This window comes from Halichoeres trimaculatus, unplaced genomic scaffold (genome assembly GCF_033239565.1).
Source record: "Halichoeres trimaculatus isolate MK-OKI-2021-1 unplaced genomic scaffold, fHalTri1.1 fHalTri1_scaffold_3, whole genome shotgun sequence".
Lineage (NCBI taxonomy): Eukaryota > Metazoa > Chordata > Actinopteri > Labriformes > Labridae > Halichoeres > Halichoeres trimaculatus.
The window spans coordinates 23,006,900-23,025,887 of record NW_027437181.1 but is presented as its reverse complement, the minus strand read 5'-3'; the positions used below and the strand labels follow the sequence as shown (position 1 = coordinate 23,025,887).

At 40.8% G+C, this 18,988-nt stretch overlaps 2 long non-coding RNA genes across 5 annotated transcripts in view; one reads left to right on the top strand and one right to left on the bottom strand.

The window, feature by feature from the left end:
* Nucleotides 1-18,988, bottom strand: part of LOC141787470 (uncharacterized) — a 116,626-nt gene that overhangs the window by 46,853 nt on the left and 50,785 nt on the right. The gene's annotated exons all lie outside the window — the stretch shown is intronic.
* On the top strand, nucleotides 825-18,787 carry LOC141787410 (uncharacterized). 4 transcript variants are annotated; one of them, XR_012598068.1, is made up of 9 exons: nucleotides 825-1,867; nucleotides 4,539-4,598; nucleotides 4,817-4,892; nucleotides 6,584-6,758; nucleotides 13,348-13,425; nucleotides 14,599-14,679; nucleotides 15,259-15,465; nucleotides 17,752-17,798; nucleotides 18,321-18,787. It is a non-coding gene; the product is annotated as an uncharacterized LOC141787410 (long non-coding RNA). The 4 variants fall into 4 exon arrangements; XR_012598066.1 differs by lacking the exon at nucleotides 15,259-15,465; XR_012598067.1 differs by lacking the exons at nucleotides 13,348-13,425; nucleotides 15,259-15,465.

Sequence of the window (18,988 nt, the reverse complement as noted above, 5' to 3'; positions counted from 1 at the left end):
GTTTAAAGTTGTGTCGGGTTTTGCTACTGGTCAGATCAGCTATTCGTGCGCCGCTCACTCTCCCCATTTATTCTGCACCTCACTCGGCCAAAAAACCGACTCTTAACCAGCGCCCCGTTTTTGATTCATAATTCATTAATTATTGATCCCACCAACATGTGGAGGCCATGGTTAAGGTCTCAATAAGTTAAGCTTTCCGAGGATATGTGTTGTTTGTTTGTGGACCAAGGCCTCTTGAAGATAGAAGTGTTAAAAGTTGTGTCGGGTTTTGCTCCTCATCAGATCAGCTGTTAGTGCGCCGCTCTCTCTCCTCATGCATTCTGCACCTCGCTCGACCTGAAAAATCCCCTCTGTACTAGCACACAGTTTTGGGTTCATATTTCATTAATAATTAATCCCAGCAATGTGTGGAGGCCATGGTTAAGGTGTCAACAAATTAATCTTTCTGGATATAAACATTTTTAGTTGGTGAGCCAAAGCCTCATGAAGATAGAAGTGTTTAAAGTATGTTGGTTTGCTTCACATCAGCTGAGATGGAGCAGGTGAGACATGTTCATCATTGATGATGATGATTTGGAAATAGAAATGTGTTAATGATGGGATTTAGACTAAGACTAAGGGAAATAATGGTTTTTATTTTATTTCTTGCTCTTTGCCTCTGTAATCCCTGTGTTTTCTTCTCTTAACTTTTAGTTTTCAGTGTTGTGATTGTTTCTTAGTGTTTCTGGTTCCCTCTGTGTCTGCACACTTCTCAGTGTCAAGTTTTTATTGTTCCCTGTTTTATTTTGTAGTCTTTGCCCCCGTGTGCCTCTAGTTTTTGCTTCCTGAGTTTGTCCTTGTGATGACCCTGATCATCCTCACCTGTGTGTTCTTTCACAGGTGTGTCTGATTGTCCCTGTGACTTCAGTCTCTGTGTTTCTCTCCCTCTTGTTGTCTGTGCATTGTAAAACGTTTGCCTCCTGTGTCACCAACCTCCCAGTGATTTTTCATTTTCAGTTGGATTTTGTTTAAGTTTTATTTTTGCCCATTTTGGTAAATGAAATACTTTTTGTTTAATCTGCAACGTGGTCCTTTTTCCTTTTGAGTTTTCTTTTGTGCGACAGAGGTAGCTGACCCTTAAGTAACTTAACTAAATAAGTTTGTTTGAGGCAAAGCTTAACTAAGAAAAGTGTCTCCATGAAACATCGGGTCCCCTAAAGGTCACATCAGATCAGTCTGCTGAGATGAGGGAGGGGGCTGAATGAAAAAACATGTAGTTTTGTGGTGGTCAAAAACTCAGGGAATAACTGACGTGTAAATGTCAATGAGGGAAGACAGGTTTTGTTTGCCTTTAAATGTTATTAGCTTTAAATACCAATAAAGTTGTAGAGAAAGGTTTATACAAGTTTTGGCCTTTGCATATGTCTCTGTTATGCATATAAAGTAAAAATCACAGGATAGAGAGCTGCTTTTCTTGGGATGAAAGGTGTCAGGTTAGTCCACCATATTTAGTCCTGACAATGCAATTTTAGAACACTGCCTACCCTCCTGGTTTTGTGAGACTGATCTAACTTTGCTTCCATAATATTCAGTAGCTTTTATGAGTAGGGTGCGTATTACCGTTGGTGCTTATATCTACCAAACTACCACTACATATTTATATGTTTTAAATATTACTGAAGGATTTATACATTCTAAACATTTACAAGCCATCATCCATTTACTAAAGTATGTCTGAAATTGAATGCTATTGTCTTGGCATAACAGCAAAGATGACTGAGAGGAGGAGCAGCAGCAGAGGATACTCCTGAACAAGATGCACTGGAACATATCATTGAGGGAAGAGATTAAGCTCTCCAAGAAGGAACATTTGTCGACAACTTTAAAGGTAAGTTTTTCACTCATTATATTGAAGTTTGTCTTTCTTTGTGTCATAGAATTGCTATTATAGCCTGGTGTAAAAGTTAGGAATTAATAAAAGTTAGTTCTTAATAGAGTAAGATCAACTTTGGCCCTAAGATATGACATCAGTCAAAATGCGACTCTTTTCACCAAAATGTATTCTGATTCATCAGAGCAAAATATTAGATTCCATCAAAACTGATAAATTCTGTGATGATTTCATGAAGAATCCACAGGCTCTGAGGCTCAGTGGAATTTGAGGTCACTCTTAAAATTCTTAAATACATATGAGAGGGTTTGTTTCAAAGCTCCAAAGTTTCCTTCTTTCCTCCACTTGCGTCTTGTGTCTTAGGACAGGGTCACACTGGCCCTCCAAAACGTGCTGTGCTTAAGCACGATTGCCCCCCTGCAGCGCCGATCCCCAGCTGGAGAGTACGGCCGGCGGTCACACTACCCCATTATGAACCAGACTTTAGCGGGTATCAGACACGCGCACTGCCCGCCTTCGTCATCGTGAAGCATTTGTTTACATGAAGCGCGATCTCATCAGAGTCAGCACAATGAGACAGAGAGAGCACTGCTACAACTTTAGAGACTTTTGGACTAATATTAAGACGTATAATCACCGCATTCGCGGTGATTATACGTAATGGATCGCACGTGCTGTCCGTGTGCTTGTGCTCGTGCATGAAGTAAACCGTGCCGAAGCCCACCTCTTCGAAGCATGCCGAAGCACGGAAGGGAATCGTGCTTGAGCACGGCACAGTTGCAGTCACACTTGCTATTCCAAACGTGCTTTACGGCTGAAGCGTGCTTAGGCACGGCACGATTGGCCAGTGTGACCACGTCCTTAGTCCCTCCCACCAGAGATGCACGAGAGAGACGCAAGGAAATGAAGAGAGGGGAGAGGAATCAAGGCGATTTGTTTTAAGAGCATTGAGACATCCTTTCCTCTGGATGTGTTTCACTGATGACAGCAGCAGCTGATCACCTCTAGATCATCTGTCAGTCAGCTCTAACAGCTGTTTGTGTGTCTGCACATGTGCACTGTAATAACTAATAAGACAAACAGTAACAGAGCTTTGTTTGTTCCTGTGATCTGTTTAACACGTTCCCATGGAGAAAATCTGCTCTCTGTTTATTCTGTGTGCTGTTTAGAACCACACGAATCACTTTACCTGTGAAATGCATCATTTTTAGAGTAATTATTCAGTCTTTATCTAGATCATCATTGTTAACTCTGACCCTTATTAATATAAGCTAGTTTATTGTGTCAGTGTTTGGTATTAAACTCCCGTTACATTGATTTCATGATGGTTGTGTTCAGTGTTTTGTGCTTTAAACTCACAACAAACACTTTTTTTAATCCCAGCTCTATGACCTGTTACCGATCAATCCTCAGTGCCTGTTTTCAGCTCGTCTTTTCTCTCATTAAACTCTGTTGTGTTTGTGAAGTTTCATGTAGAGAAGTCTGAGCCGCTGCAGCGTCCGATCAGAGAGTGATATTCCAAATGGGGGCATGTCTGTCAGTGAAGAGACTTCAGAAAAGCCAGCTCTCCTGTTTCCTCGATCATAGCTCCTCCGGTCAGTCTTCTTCTGCCTCCCTCCTCTCTCCTCCGAGCACAATTATCACTTTGGGACAGCATTAATATGGCGATTGGGAAGTACTCTTTGTGGCACAGAGGAGAGAGGAGACTGTAGTTTATTGCTTTGAGACACACTCACAGTGACATTTTTTGGCTATGCTGCAAAGGTGGCTGGTTTTATTTGGCCTACTTTTTCATTGTTTTCTCTGCTGCAGCCACTGCCTCCTGTCAGTGTCAGTGAATAATTACTCTAAAAATGATGCATTTTACAGGTAAAGTGATCCGTGTGGTTCTAAACAGCACACAGAATAAACAGAGAGCAGATTTTCTCCATGGGAACGTGTTAAACAGATCACAGGAACAAACAAAGCTCTGTTACTGTTTGTCTTATTAGTTATTACAGTGCACATGTGCAGACACACAAACAGCTGTTAGAGCTGACTGACAGATGATCTAGAGGTGATCAGCTGCTGCTGTCATCAGTGAAATACATCCAGAGGAAAGGATGTCTCAATGCTCTTAAAACAAATCGCCACGATTCCTCTCCCCTCTCTTCATTTCCTTGCGTCTCTCTCATGCATCTCTGGTGGGAGGGACTAAGACACAAGTAAACCACGCAAGTGGAGGAAAGAAGGAAACTTTGGAGTTTTGAAACAAACCCTCTCATATGTATTTAAGAATTTTAAGAGTGACCTCAAATTCTACTGAGCCTCAGAGCCTGTGGATTCTTCATGAAATCATCAGTATAAAAAGAATTGCATATCGCCTAATGAGATTGGGCGGCTGTGGCTCAGTTGGTATTAAGGCATGTCAAACTGTAAGACTGCAAGTTCAATTTTAGCTTCAACAGTCAAGAGTCTGTCCTGGTTAGGCAAGATACCTTACCCCAAACTGCTCTTGGCAGCTGTTCTGCCAGGTATAAATGTGAGTGAATGGAATAATCTTTGTGATGTGTAGAAATTTGTCAGCCTGTAAATTATTTTCTACCTCACTGAATCCTACTTTTTTTCCTCAATCTCAACTAAGTGATAGCATTTTGAGAGACAGTGCATTTTCCCTTTGCTATTTCAGGCACCTTGTGAAGAGCAAAGTGACCTGAAGGTCAATGAAAGTGAGCCAGCACCAAAATAGGCAAGTACTAACTGGGCTTAATATGTCAAAAATGTTATTGGCCCTTTGGGTATGTATTCTAGGCTCACTACTCCTGTCTTTCTTCTTCCCTGCTGAAATATTAGCTAACATTTCTGCTATCAACATGGCCAGTGTCATGAAATATTGTTTGTTGAATCAACGAGAATTGTTTTTGCTTCAAAAAAATTCAAATTTGGTTTTGTCATTGGCTCACACAGGAAGCCTTGGTGGGAGTGATGCTGAGATGACAGGGGTCAGTCCTGATCCTGGGCCATTGAAGGTGGTCTATACATGGTAAGTTGCCTGTATTTTTTGAATGTCATGCTTTTACATCCAATCATAATTCAGTTCTGTTTGGTCATGACAGTATTCAGGAGTCTTCACAGTGTTGAATGTTTTTAACTACCTGATACAGCTCAGGACTGTCAGAAAGCAGTGGCCTGTGAGGACAAGAACAAACTTATAGACTGTTTCCATATTTGCATACTATACCAACTGTGCATACTGATTTGGCCCAAATGCAGTAGGTAGTATGTAGGGATGGGTACCGAATTAGGTACTTTTATAGGTACCGACCAGATTTCTGTCAAAAGTACAGGGTACCGATTCATGTAAAATCAAAAGGTGCCATGTTTGGGTACCTAAATGCATCCTTGTGACTGTGAATGAGTAGAATAATAATAATAATAATAATAATAATAAACTTTATTTATATAGAACAAGTGTTTCTTAGTGCTTAGTGTTACTTAGTGCTTTACATAATAAAAATGGGCATTAAAAGAATTAAGAGAGGAAATGACAGAGAGAATAAAGAGAGAAATGTGAGGCGCAACAGAGAAGACAATAAAAAAGAATAAATAATACATTAAATAAGGAAATAGCATCTTTAAAATAAAAGCAATAAAAGGGTAAAACAATTAAGACAACAAGAGTTAAAGGATATAAGAAGCTGCCCGTAACACTGTCGTATTGAAGCAGCAGTTCAACAATTAAAACGCGCTCAGCTAAAATCTCCAGTAAAAGCACATCTGTAAAAATAAGTTTTTAAAAGAGACTTAAACGAGGACAAAGAGTCTGCCATTCTGATCTCCTCGGGCAGGCTATTCCATAGGATGGGCGCTTTGACAGAGATGGCCCGGTCACCTCTAGTCCTCAGCCTCGACCTCGGCACGGCGAGCAGGGTCTTGGCTGAGGATCTCAAGGTACGACCGAACACATATGGCCTGAGGAGACCAGAAATATAGTTAGGAGCTAGACCGGAGCGTGCTTTAAAAGTCAGCAATAAAATCTTGAAATCAATTCTAAAATGAATGGGGAGCCAATGGAGAGAAGCTAAAACAGGAGTTATGTGCTCTCTCTTTTTTGTTCCTGTGAGGAGTCGTGCTGCTGCATTTTGGACAAGCTGCAACCTCTGCACTCTGTGCTGGTTTAAGCATGTGTACAGAGAGTTGCAGTAGTCCAAATGAGAGGAAATAAAAGCATGAATGACAACCTCAAGATTTTTTCTAGATAAAAAATGGCCTTAGTTTTGAAAGCTGCATAAAACAAGACTGTACAACTAGGTTGACATGCTGGTTCAGACTGAGGTTCTCATCAAAGATGACACCCAGGTTTTTACAGCTGGTAGTAACATTATTGGAAAGTGACCCTAGATGTTTCTTAATTCCTCTAGAATCAGGGCCAACAATCAGAACCCCCGTCTTATTGAGATTTCATTGAAGGAAATTCTGTGACATCCAGCATGTTATGTCAGAAGAGTTGGCAATTTTCCATGCTGGACGTGAACAGAGCATTGCAAGGATATATAGTGAAGAAGAAATATTTTAAATAAAAAAAAGTTTTATTAAACAAATTGATATTTCTTACCACACAAACACAGAAAGTACATAAAATTGGTACTTTGAGTACCAGTTCCGATTGCCAGGTATCATATTGTTTCAAATGTGAAAGAATTGAAAAGAATAGGACTTTATTTGTCATTGTAGTGCAAAGCAGAGTCCTGCACGGGTCCAATTTTCAAGATCCGCCCCACCCCGACGTACAAACCTGCACCCGAACCGCAAACCTGCTCATTAGCCTGATTAGTACCGCAACCTGATCCGACCCGTTGAAACCCGACCCACAGCCCGACCCGCAGCCCGACCTGCAACTGTATTTGAGGTAATCATTTTGGGTCATATTGTCTGAAAATTGAACGGCATATCGCCATAGTTCAGATGCCAGTGAGTAAACAACGCACCTGAATGAAGCAACTCTTCCAATAAAAGCCTGACTTCAGCTCCATCATCAACCCTCTGTGATCTTCTCACATACAACTGTAAAATCACTCGGTTTTTACGCTCAATGCTTTTAAACTTTTAATCTCTTAAAAGGACCTTTACATGTGCAATAGTAGACTTACTTTTTGTCCAGACTTAAGCAACACTCAGCAGGTACGAGCAGTGATCATGTCACAACTAGGGGTGTAATGATCCATCGATATACATCGATACATCGATTGGTTAAGCAATGATCCAATCACATCGATGGAAAGTCTAAACATCCATCATCATTGTGGTCGTTAATGTACGCCTTTATTTTGAAATCCCGACTGGACACGCGTGTCCGTCTCCGTCCAACGGCGAGTCGTTCTGAAGTTTCCTCTCAGGCCTCACGCACTCAGCGTATGAGACACACATTTGAACCTTTTCACTTTCTGACACGTCACGCCTGATATTTCTCCTGCTGTGAAATGGACTGTTTAGCACCCACCAAGTCACACCGCTGTAGGCGAACGTGTAGCAAGACGCTGTTAGCATCACAGAGCTAAAAGGGAGCCAGACATATCCGCCAATCATAAAATAGCTTTCCTGTATCCGGGTAAGATACGGTCGACCTGACTGCAGAGGATGCAGGCTGCACACAAGACAGGAGTGCATCATCACACAACTGCAGTGAGTTATCTTATAATTTGATTTTGTAGCGCACTGAATTATGAAATTTCATACAGTTAAAAAGTCAAACGGCGAGAGCTTAGTGTCATTCCTCCTCCACATCGACTATTACACAGTGAAACAAAGTCTGATCACACTGACATACAAACTGTGGTTATCAGGCATCACAGTAAAAAAAAAAAACTATCAATGTTAAGTTCGTTAAGTTGATAGTTCTAATGTTGAACAATAGAAATGTTTGGGTTTAATTAAAAACAAAGCTTCACATTTTTGGTTTGATAGAAAATGGTCAAATGTTGGAGGTCAATAATAAAGTTTATGTGATCAGTAATTTTTAATTATAGTGTTGCATCATTACTTGATATAATAATCAAACATTACAGTATAACAGTAAGACCCATAAGGTAATTGTGGGGGCCAAAAAGCACCTTACCTGAATTTAACCAGTTTTAATTTTAAAACATAATTAGATCATACAGATGGCTATAATCCTCGACAAACTATCATACCTAAAGGTCAGCACATCGTTCCACATTTCAGAAATAAAACTATCAAAATTGTTTTGTATTTCTTTCTTGCCTCAGGTGAAATGTTGCTGATTATGTTCAGTGAGGACATAATATCGTCTTAAATCGATCGAAGGCCCCTGAATAGTATCATATCATATCGTGACAGACTTTGTGATATCGGCAAATATCATATCGTTGTCCTAAGAATCGATATTGTATCGTATCGTCATGAAACTGGTGATTTACACCCCTAGTCACAACCATGGATGTATTACAAGAACTGGATAGTGTGGCTATATGGTCACAGCCTTACAACCAGCTTACAACTTACGTTTTTATTTGATTGTATTTACTATTATTTTATATTCATTTTGATGTGTCAAACTAAAACCCGCGACTCGACCTGCATGTTATATTTTCCACCCAGATCCAAACCCGGGAAAAAAAAAACGACTAATCGCAGGACTCTGGTGCAAAGTACAACGAAACTGTAAAGGTACCTTTCCCTAGTAGTATGGAGTATACAGACAACTAAGATTTACAGGACGCCAAAAATACCCAGATGGTATTCGGAGTTACCAAAAAATCCACAGTATGCACCAGACCAGTCTACTCCTGTACGGTTTGTCACAATGCAAAGCGCTGACTGGACACAGCGTTGTTGACATTTCCATCAAGGAATCTGCAAGCAGTCTACTATAACAACTCAAATCACTCTGCTGATAAAGTTTACGTAATTACACTGATTGGTATTTAAGCAAAACACAAAATGGTTTTAAATTAAAAGGACATTCTTCTTAAGTATTTAAGGTTGAAGACTTTAATTTAAATTCTAAGATACTAAAAAACTAAATCTTATAAACAATAATTTCAACACTTTAAAATCAGTGAAAACTCTAAGACTCCAAACATTTTTTTTTAATTTGGAAGAAATTTGTGATAAACATTTGTCACTGGAGTTTTAAAAAATTTAAAAAAAAAACAACCAGCATCTGGCAGACGTACTACTCATGTCTGCGATATGCAGCTCTGTGTCAGCGTTTATCTGACTAACCTGCATTATAAGGACACCTCTTTTAGGCTCCCCTCCCCCACATATCTTCACAAAGTAAGTTTTATGTAGTTCCAGCAGCAAGCTGAGTTGTGTATCAGTTGTTCACCTGACTAACCTGCATTATAAGGACACCTCGTTTTTAGGCTCCCCTCCCCCACATATTTTGACAAAGCAAGTTTTATGTAGTTCCAGCAGGAAACTGAGTTGTGTATCAGTTGTTCACCTGACTAACCTGCATTATAAGGACACCTCTTATAGGCTCCCCTCCCCCACACACCTTCACAAAGTAAGTTTTATGTAGATTTGGCAGCAAGCCTAGTTGTGTGTCTCAGTTGTTCACCTGACTAACCTGCATTATAAGGACACCTCGTTTTTAGGCTCCCCTCCCCCACATATTTTGACATAGTAAGTTTCATGTAGTTTCAGCAGCAAGCTGAGTTGTGTATCAGTTGTTCACCTGACTAACCTGCATTATAAGGACACCTCGTTTTTAGGCTCCCCTCCCCCACATATTTTGACAAAGTCAGTTTTGTGTAGTTTCAGCAGCAAGCTGAGTTGTGTATCAGTTGTTCACCTGACTAACCTGCATTATAAGGACACCTCTTTTTAGGCCCCCTGTCCCCGACACACCTTCACAAAGTAAGTTTTATGTAGATTTGGCTGCAAGCCTAGTTGTGTGTCTCAGTTGTTCACCTGACTAAAGTGCATAAAAAGGACACCTCTTCTTAGGCCTCCTTCCACACACCCAAACATCTTCACATATACCTTTTTTCTACTTTACTGGTGCTGGTGCTAGTTCTAGGCCAGTGTCTTACTCAGCACTAACTCTTTGTGATCTTAGAGACAAAGAACTGTCCACAGGTGCTCAAAAATTGGTGCTTAAGAAACACCAACTTTAACCTGGGCCAGAGCCAATCACTGTGGAACAATGACCAAAGATCAGTGTAAAAAAAAACAGTCATTGTAAAAAAAAGTCTGAAGGAAGGCTGCCGGTTGAGTTGTTTTGTTTCCTTATCCATTATTTGAGATGAAGGCAAAGTTAAAGCACTGATTTGTCTCCGCTTTTACAGATCAGGTCTATATCTAATTATTTTATTTAACAAACTAAAAGGCCAAATGCTATTTATCATTCTTGAAAAGGCATGCTGCTCAATGAGTTGTCTGTTGGATCTTGGTGTTTACTTGTGTAAAGCTTGAACTGGAGGAGAAATTGAATTAAATGCATTGTCTCTTATAGATCAGGTCTATACCTCATAATTTTATTTAACAGACTTAACAGTCTGATGTTATTTATCTAATTTACATGATGGGGTTCACTTTTGCCATGTGTATGTGTGTTTACATTATTCCCCTGCTCTGAATTGCACAGGGCAGAGATACGCTCCATTAACTGACATAAACACATGCGTGTAGCACACTGTCAGAAACAAGTATTGTAAAACAAATCTCTGCCTAGTTGCAAGCTCCGAGCTCCAACTCTATTGCCGTCTCTTGCCCTATACACCGGCAGCCAACACCAACTACCTCGCCCCAGAGCAGTTAAGTAGGCAGTGACTAACTGAAGTTTATAAATGACATCATGGCATGGCCCTGACTTGGCTCTTTGCCCTTTGGAAAACCAAACCTATTCTTAGGAGAATGTGATTTGAATCAACTAAGCAGAACCACTAGCACCAGCAACGTGCACTGGTGAAAAAAGGGTAAAAGTAAGTTTCATGTTGATTAGGTAGCAAGCTGTGTTGTGTGTCAGTTGTTCACCTGACTAACCTGCATTATAAGGACACCTCTCATAGGCTCCCCTCCCCCACACGTCTTCACAAAGTAAGTTTTATAAAGATCCAGCATCAGGCTGAGATGTGTATCAGTTGTTCACCTGACTAACCTGCATTATTAGGACACCTCTTTTAGGCTCCCCTCCCCCACACGTCTTCACAAAGTAAGTTTTATGTAGATTTGGCAGCAAGCCTAGTTGTGTGTCTCAGTTGTTCACCTGACTAACCTGCATTATAAGGACACCTCGTTTTTAGGCTCCCCTCCCCCACATATTTTGACATAGTAAGTTTCATGTAGTTTCAGCAGCAAGCTGAGTTGTGTATCAGTTGTTCACCTGACTAACCTGCATTATAAGGACACCTCTCATAGGCTCCCCTCCCCCACATGTCTTCACAAAGTAAGTTTTATATAGATCCAGCATCAGGCTGAGATGTGTATCAGTTGTTCACCTGACTAACCTGCATTATAAGGACACCTCTCATAGGCTCCCCTCCCCCACACGTCTTCACAAAGTAAGTTTTATATAGATCCAGCATCAGGCTGAGATGTGTATCAGTTGTTCACCTAACTAACCTGCATTATTAGGACACCTCTTTTAGGCTCCCCTCCCCCACACGTCTTCACAAAGTAAGTTTTATGTAGATTTGGCAGCAAGCCTAGTTGTGTGTCTCAGTTGTTCACCTGACTAACCTGCATTATAAGGACACCTCTTTTTAGGCCCCCTTCCACACACCCAAACATCTTCACATATACCTTTTTTCTACTTTACTGGTGCTGGTGCTAGTTCTAGGCCAGTGTCTTACTCAGCACTAACTCTTTGTGATCTTAGAGACAAAGAACTGTCCACAGGTGCTCAAAAATTGGTGCTTAGGAAACACCACCTCTTATAGGCTTCCCTCCCCCACACGTCTTCACAAAGTAAGTTTTATATAGATCCAGCAGCAAGCTAAGATGTGTATCAGTTGTTCACCTGACTAACCTGCATTATAAGGACACCTCTTATAGGCTCCCCTCCCCCACACGTCTTCACAAAGTAAGTTTTATGTTGATTAGGCATCAAGCAGGTGTTTACCTGACTTAAAATTTCATGGTACTTGGCCCTATTTACTCTCTCCCTTACATGGATTACTCATCCTGTCCCTTTTGCAGAAAAACAGTCCCAAAGCATGAGGTTTCCACCCCCATGCTTCACAGTAGGAATGGTGTTTTTGGGCCGTACTTATCAATCTTCTTCCCCTTAACACCACTGGTTGAGTTTTTACCAAAAAGTTCTATTTTGGTTTTATCCGACCACATGAGTCTCCCAATCCTCTTCTGGATCATCCATGTGCTCTCTGGCAAACTTCAGATGGGCCTGGACATTTACTGGCTTACACAGGGGGGCATGCCTGGCTCTGCAGGATTTGAGTCCCTCTGAGCATAGTGTGGAACTGATTGTAGCCTTTGTTACTTTGGTCCCAGCTCCCTGCAGGTCATTCATGAGGTCCCTCTGTGTAGTTCTGGGACTTTTTCTTACCGTTCTTATGATCATTTTGACCCTACGGGATGAGATCTTGTGTGGGGCCTCAGATGGAGGGAGATTATCGATGGTCTTATGTGTCTTCCATTATCTTCCAGTTGCTCACACAGTTGATTTATCAACACCATTGCTTGCCAATTGTAGATTCACTCTACCCAGCCTGGTGCAGGTCTACAGTGTCCTTCCCGTTGTCCTTGGACAGCTCTTTGGTCTTGGCCATAGTTGAGTTTAGAGTCTGACTGTTTGAGGCTGTGGACAGGTGTCTTTTATACAGATAACCAGTTAAAACAGGTGCCATTAATACAGGTAACAAGTGGAGGACATAAGAGCTTCTTAAAGAAGAAGTCAGGTCTGTGAGAGGCAGAAATCTTGCTTGTTTTTGTGGGAGACCAAATATTTTTTTTCCACCATAATTTGGGTCCTCGTCCACAGGAAGAGGGCACCTTGTAGCTTGTTTACAAATAAGTATCAGTGTATCTCTGATGAAAATTACAGACCTCTCTCATCTCATCGAGTCACCCCAAGTAGGAGAACTTGGAAAATTAGTAGCTGACTGAATACTTTTTTGCCCCCCTGTAGAAACAAACACTCATTGCAACTACCAAAGTAAGGCACTGATTACGTATCTTCTTGCTGAAGATGCTAATGGCCTTTATGTATTTTCAGCAGAAAATCAATAAATTACGACTGATGAGCCCACCAATGCCTCTGGTAATGTGTAATAAAGCCATAGATAGCTATTGCAGGCAATAATGCTTGTGTCCTTATGGAGGAGGAAGCAGATATAGGCTTTTCCCCGGCACTGGATTCACTCCTACCTCATAAGGACCCCCTTGAAAATGAGACGGTCCATCTCAAGGGGCTATCCTTCTAAATAAATAAATTCAAATTCAAATTCAAATTCAAATTCATATTCATAGGCCGCACTTGGTTCATCCAACTTGAATCCTTCTCTTCACAGTTTTCCCTGGTTACCTCAGGTGTGCCCCAGGGCTGTGTCCTGGGCCCCTACTCTCCATCATCTGCCTCCTTTCTCTTGGTAATATCTTCTGCAAATTCGGTATCCACTTCCACTGTTTTTGCAGATAACACCAAGCTTATCCAAAGCTAGCAGTTTATCTATCACCATAGACAGCTCCACAGTCTCCCCCTCTCCTCAAGTGAAAAGTCTGGGTGTCATCCTCGACAGCTCACTTTCTTTTCACTCTCATATAAATAGCGTAACCTGGTCTGCATATTTTCATCTACATAGCATTAATCGTCTCTGTCCCTCTCTGACTCTTCACTCTGCTGCTGTCCTGGTCCACAGCCTTGTCACCTCCCGTATTGACTATTGCAACTCACTTCTTTTTGGTGTCCCTAATAAATCCCTCCATGAGCTTCATCTGGTCCAAAATTCCACTGCCCGGATCATCACCAGAACACCCTCCTTTCACCACATCACCCCTGTCCTCCAGTAGCTTCACTGGCTCCCGGTTAAATTCAGAATCACCTTAAAATCCTTCTGAATACTTTTAAGGCCATCCACAACCTGACCCCACCATACCTGTCTGGACTTATCTGCATCGCCGCCCCTTCACGCTCCCTCAGGTCTTCCTCCTCTCTCCACCTCTCTGTGCCCTCCGCCCATCTCAGCTTTGGAACTTACTCCCACCGCACATCAAATTATAGACTCCCTTTCTCTATTTAAATCTAAACTTAAAACCCATCTGTTTCAAACTGCGTTCTCTACTCCCACTGAGCCATTTTAACTCCATGTCACTCCTGCTTGTCTGTTGGTTTTATTTATCTTTATGTCATTGTCTTTTTAAGTATGTTTTTAATTAGATGTTCAGTGTCCTTGGGTGTTTTGAAAGGCACTTTTAAAATATAAAAATTCATTATTATTATTTACTTATGTTTTCTTTAAGTCTGATAATGGGAATTTGCCATACATCATGCTGTACTCAGAATTTGTTCAATGGTGTTATTTAAAATTGCATGTACTTTTTATATGAATCCAGTGTTAAAGTGCACCCAGTGGCTGTGGGATTACCTGTTACTTTGGGGTTAGGATGGAATCAATCATAAACATAAATAATTGGCTGGTAATTAACCAATTAATTTTCATGATTTTTAAAAAGACATTTCAAAAGTCTGTTTCTTTGTTTTTTTTCTTCAGTTAAGATTTAATTCAAGAACAATTTTAACAACAACCTTTCTATGTCTAAAGAGCAAGCAGCAAGACAGCCGAAAAGCAACCGGAAGGGACACTCCAAAATCTGTCTCTCAAGTGTGTCTGCTGCTTCAAGAGGTATGTGGATGTATGACTTATCACTTAACTTCATTAAGTGTATTTGTTTTTGTTTCTAGACCAGCTAATGAAAGTGAATAATACTTTTCAAAGACATTTTCCTCCTTTTAAATTCCAACAGGAATGCAATTGAGTGACTAAAAATGAAATAGAATTCCTTTCCCCCAGGTTCATACTTTTGATTATGACAAAAATAAATAAATAAAAATAAATAAGTCAATTAAATATAAAAAATTAGCATTATTACTACAACAAAAAAAGGAAGCTTGTCTCAAAGGTAAATAGTGGCATACAATTTTGAATCTTCAATTTCTCCTTTCAAGGATAAGATAAGTAAGAAAAGGAAAGTAATTATGAGAACAAAAACAAAAAGTGTTTCATTTCAACTAACCTGACCTTAGAGACACCGTCTGAGACTTGCATATCTATGGGGAAATCCAACCTGTATGATGACCATGTATTCAGTCTAATAGTTAACAGTTTGGCCCCCTCTTAATCCGATTAATTATGCAGTTTTTATTCCATTCCATCACCAGGTGTAGTGGGGAGGTTTTTGATGAATTTTTTGTTAACTTGTAGGTTGTCGAATGTACGTCTGGAGCCGTCCACTGTTATCAGTCTTGCTAGATAGTACAGGCTGTATGGGACTCCAGAGGACCATAGCTTGACCTTTACCTGATTGAAGGATGCTCACAGCTGGCCGACCTCGGGACTCATGTCGGGGAAGATGTGAACAGGGGATCTTTGTATTGGAGACACCCTTTATTCTTGGACAGGTTTTTTTGCGTGAGTCTTCGACTGCTGTCCTTCTTCATGGTAGAATATGTTTTGTCTTGTCTTATCGCCCGGGGTCAAAAAACAATCCTATACATGTATAATGGCTGGTCTAGAAAGTTATGTGTTATTTGGTAGGACAGAGCTGCCTCTACCTGCTGCTCACTCTATTTGACCGGAAGTGAAAGTCGTTTGTATTTAGGGAAAAGAAAAAGAATGGTATTGAATGAGGATGAGGTGACGAGTTCCAAAGGTATGTTTGTAACAATTTGTTTAAATACCACTCAGTCCTCCTCTGCACTGACTCCGGACATGTTTGCCTCTTTTTTCAGTGGAAAGGTGGCCAGCATCAGCAACCAGTTCTCTGAGCCTGACCAGCTTTGTCAGATCCAACCTGCTATCTATGCCTCACTCTGCTCTTTTGCTCATCTGAGTGAGGAGGAGGTCTTCAGACTTCTCCTTAACTCCAAACCCACAACCTGTCCTCTAGATCCTTTACCTACCAGCATCCTGCTGACCATTTTACCCATAACCAAACCTGCAGCCACACACATTAATTCCTCCTTGGAATCTGGGGTCTTCCCTGCAGCTTTTAAACAAGCTCAGGTCACCCCACTGCTCAAGAAACCAAATTTCAACCCAGCCCAGGCTAAAAATTACAAGCCAGTCTCACTTCAGCCCTTCCTGTCAAAAATACTCCAGCAAACAGTCTATAACCAAGTCTCTGAACATCTGCTGAAAAACAACCTGATTGACTCCTATAAATCTGGCTTCAGCTGTGACCACTCCACTGAGACTGCACTCCAGTCAGTCACAGAATCATTGCGACTGGCTTGAGCTGCTGGCCAGTCCTCTGTCCTACTACTGCTTGACTTGTCTGCTGCTTTTGACACAGTTAACGATCAAATCCTCTTCTCCACACTCTCTGAACTTGGCATCCCAGGATCTGTGCTGTTTTGGTTCAAGTCCTACCTCACAGACAGATCCTTCAGAGTGTCATGGAGAGGAGAATTGTCTAACTCACATGGCTTACCAACAGGGGTATCCCAGAGGTCAGTGCTTGGTCCCCTACTCTTTTCCTTATACACCACCTCACTTGGTGCAATGATTCACTCTCATGGCTTCTCTTACCACTGTTATAGCCACTCAGCTTTTCCTGTCTAGTCCACCTGATGAAATAACTGTCTCAGCTCAAATATCAGTATGTCTCGCTGATATCTCCACATAGATGAAGGAGCACCACCCTTAGCTAAATCTGTCCAAAACTGAGCTCATTGTCCTCCCAGCATGTCCCTCGGTTCAACCACAGATCAGTGTCCTGCTTTATTCCAATCAACTTGTGTCCACAAACTCTGCCAGAAATCAGGGTGTCATGATTGATGACCAGCTGACCTTTAAGGTTCATGTCGCCTCGATTGCTCAATCTTGTCAATATGCCCTCTGTAATATCAGGAGGATCAGACTCTACCTTACACAACAGGCCACACAGCTTCTGGTACAGGCCCGTGTGATTTCACACATGGACTCCTGCAGCTCCCTTCTAGCAGGCCTCCCTGCGTGTACATTTAAACCTCTGCACGTCTGGTCTTTAACCAGCCCAAAACAGCACGTCACCCTGCTGATAATCCTTCTTCACTGGCTTCCAGTAGCAGCTTCAATAAAATTCAAAGCTCTTCTTCTGGCTTACAAAACATTGACAAGAACGGCTCCTGCCTACCTGGAGTCCCTCATCCAGGTCTACACTCCTTCTCGCCCACTACAATCTGCTTGTGAAAGACACCTGGTGCTCTCTGGCCAGACTCCCTTTCTACTCTGAGATGTGTGAAGACTCATCTGTTTAGGGAACACTTAAGCACCTCCCATTCTTTGTCCTCAGGGGTAGAATAAGTCAGACGGTCTCGGACCCAGCTCTTAGTGAATTTACAGCACTGATCATTGAATGTTGTTGAAGGTTGTATGATATTGCTGCAGTGATTAATTGTGGTTCTTTCACTTAGTTGCAGCACCAGCAGCTAAATAACTTTTAGCACTTTATCACACTAAGGCTTTCCCTTCTGTCCAAATTCTTTCTTATGTTGTACATTGCTTTGGGCAAAAGCGTCTGCTAAATGAAACTGTAGGAGTGTATCTAGTCTACCTAAATAAGAGGTGTCTCTTCACATCTACAAATACTTTCAGAGTCAAGTTCAAGTTGCAGCTTTATTTCAGTAAAGTGGTTTGTTTTTAGAATGAATGTCCCCAAAAGTGGTTTGAAGTTTGTACTGGCTATTCTAACAGTAGCATTTCTTGCTTCTCCAGGACAAAAGAAAAGTTTGCAACCAAGACCGATGCCGTCAGCTCCAAAGGTTGGAATTCATCCATTCATTCCATTAATTCTCAGATGATTAAACTTAATTTAGTTAACACAGTTAAATAAGAAAATGTTTATAGAAAACTTCAAGTGTAGTTCAGTTTAGTACATATCATGTCACAGACACATTTCTGCCCTAACAGTCCTTGGTAGCCAAACAAATATGATGTTTGTTTTTTCATGTGGCTTTTTCAAGAATTGCTATGGTTACTATTGAAAGCACATTACTTTGATAAGCAGAAAACTTTTTTTGCGCATCTGAGGGAAAGCAATGTTGCAGTCAGTAATGCAGTCATGTAGTACACCAAGACCAGAAATGCACAGCTGTTAAGGTTATTCCAAGTGTCATCACAATAATCTATTTTCACTTTGATTTTAATTAAACAATCACAGTGCTTGACTTTTGTAGATAACATAATGAATCTATATTTTAGTAGCTGAAATGTTATTTTAAAAAAATACATAGAACGACTATTTTCTTCAATCTTAACATATTGCATGTTCTTCTGATTGACAGAGATGAAATCCAGAAAAATGTGTGAAAAGACCATGAAGCAAGAACAAAATCAGTGCTGTGATGAAACACTTCATGACACACATTGAAAAGAGAAAGCTAGCAAGATGGAGCGCCAACAATGTAAGATTACTGAACACCCAGTTTTAGAAAACAGAAGTCTTTAATATTTGGGATTTTGTAAATAACCGGGGCCTTCAGTTAAGAGCACAAGGTTTTAAGTTTGTATGTTTTAACAGTTGTACTTTACTACATTGTTGTACAGTTGTACGATTCTTACTGTGGACATTCCCTGCTGTTGTATACAGTTTAATACTCAGTAAAACCAGCAGTTGTCACGTCTCATTTAAGGTGTATTTATTGTCATTCCAGGACAAAGATTAAAAAAGGGAAGGAAATTAGTACTGAGGGTCACATAAAAGCAGCAGAAAAAGTAATAGCAATAAAAAAAGAATTATGTAAATCTTAAATTGCCGACATAAAAATATGAAATTTAAAATAAATAAACCTTGTTGGATGTGTGTGATGTTTTGCAGGGTTGAGCATTCTGAAAACCTCTGTGAGTAGCTGTTAGAAGGCTGGCTGTTTTGGTCCTGATGCTGCACTGCCTTTTTCCTAAGGGGAGGGCAGTCAACTGTCTATAGGCAAGGTGAGAGGGGTTCTTTAGAATA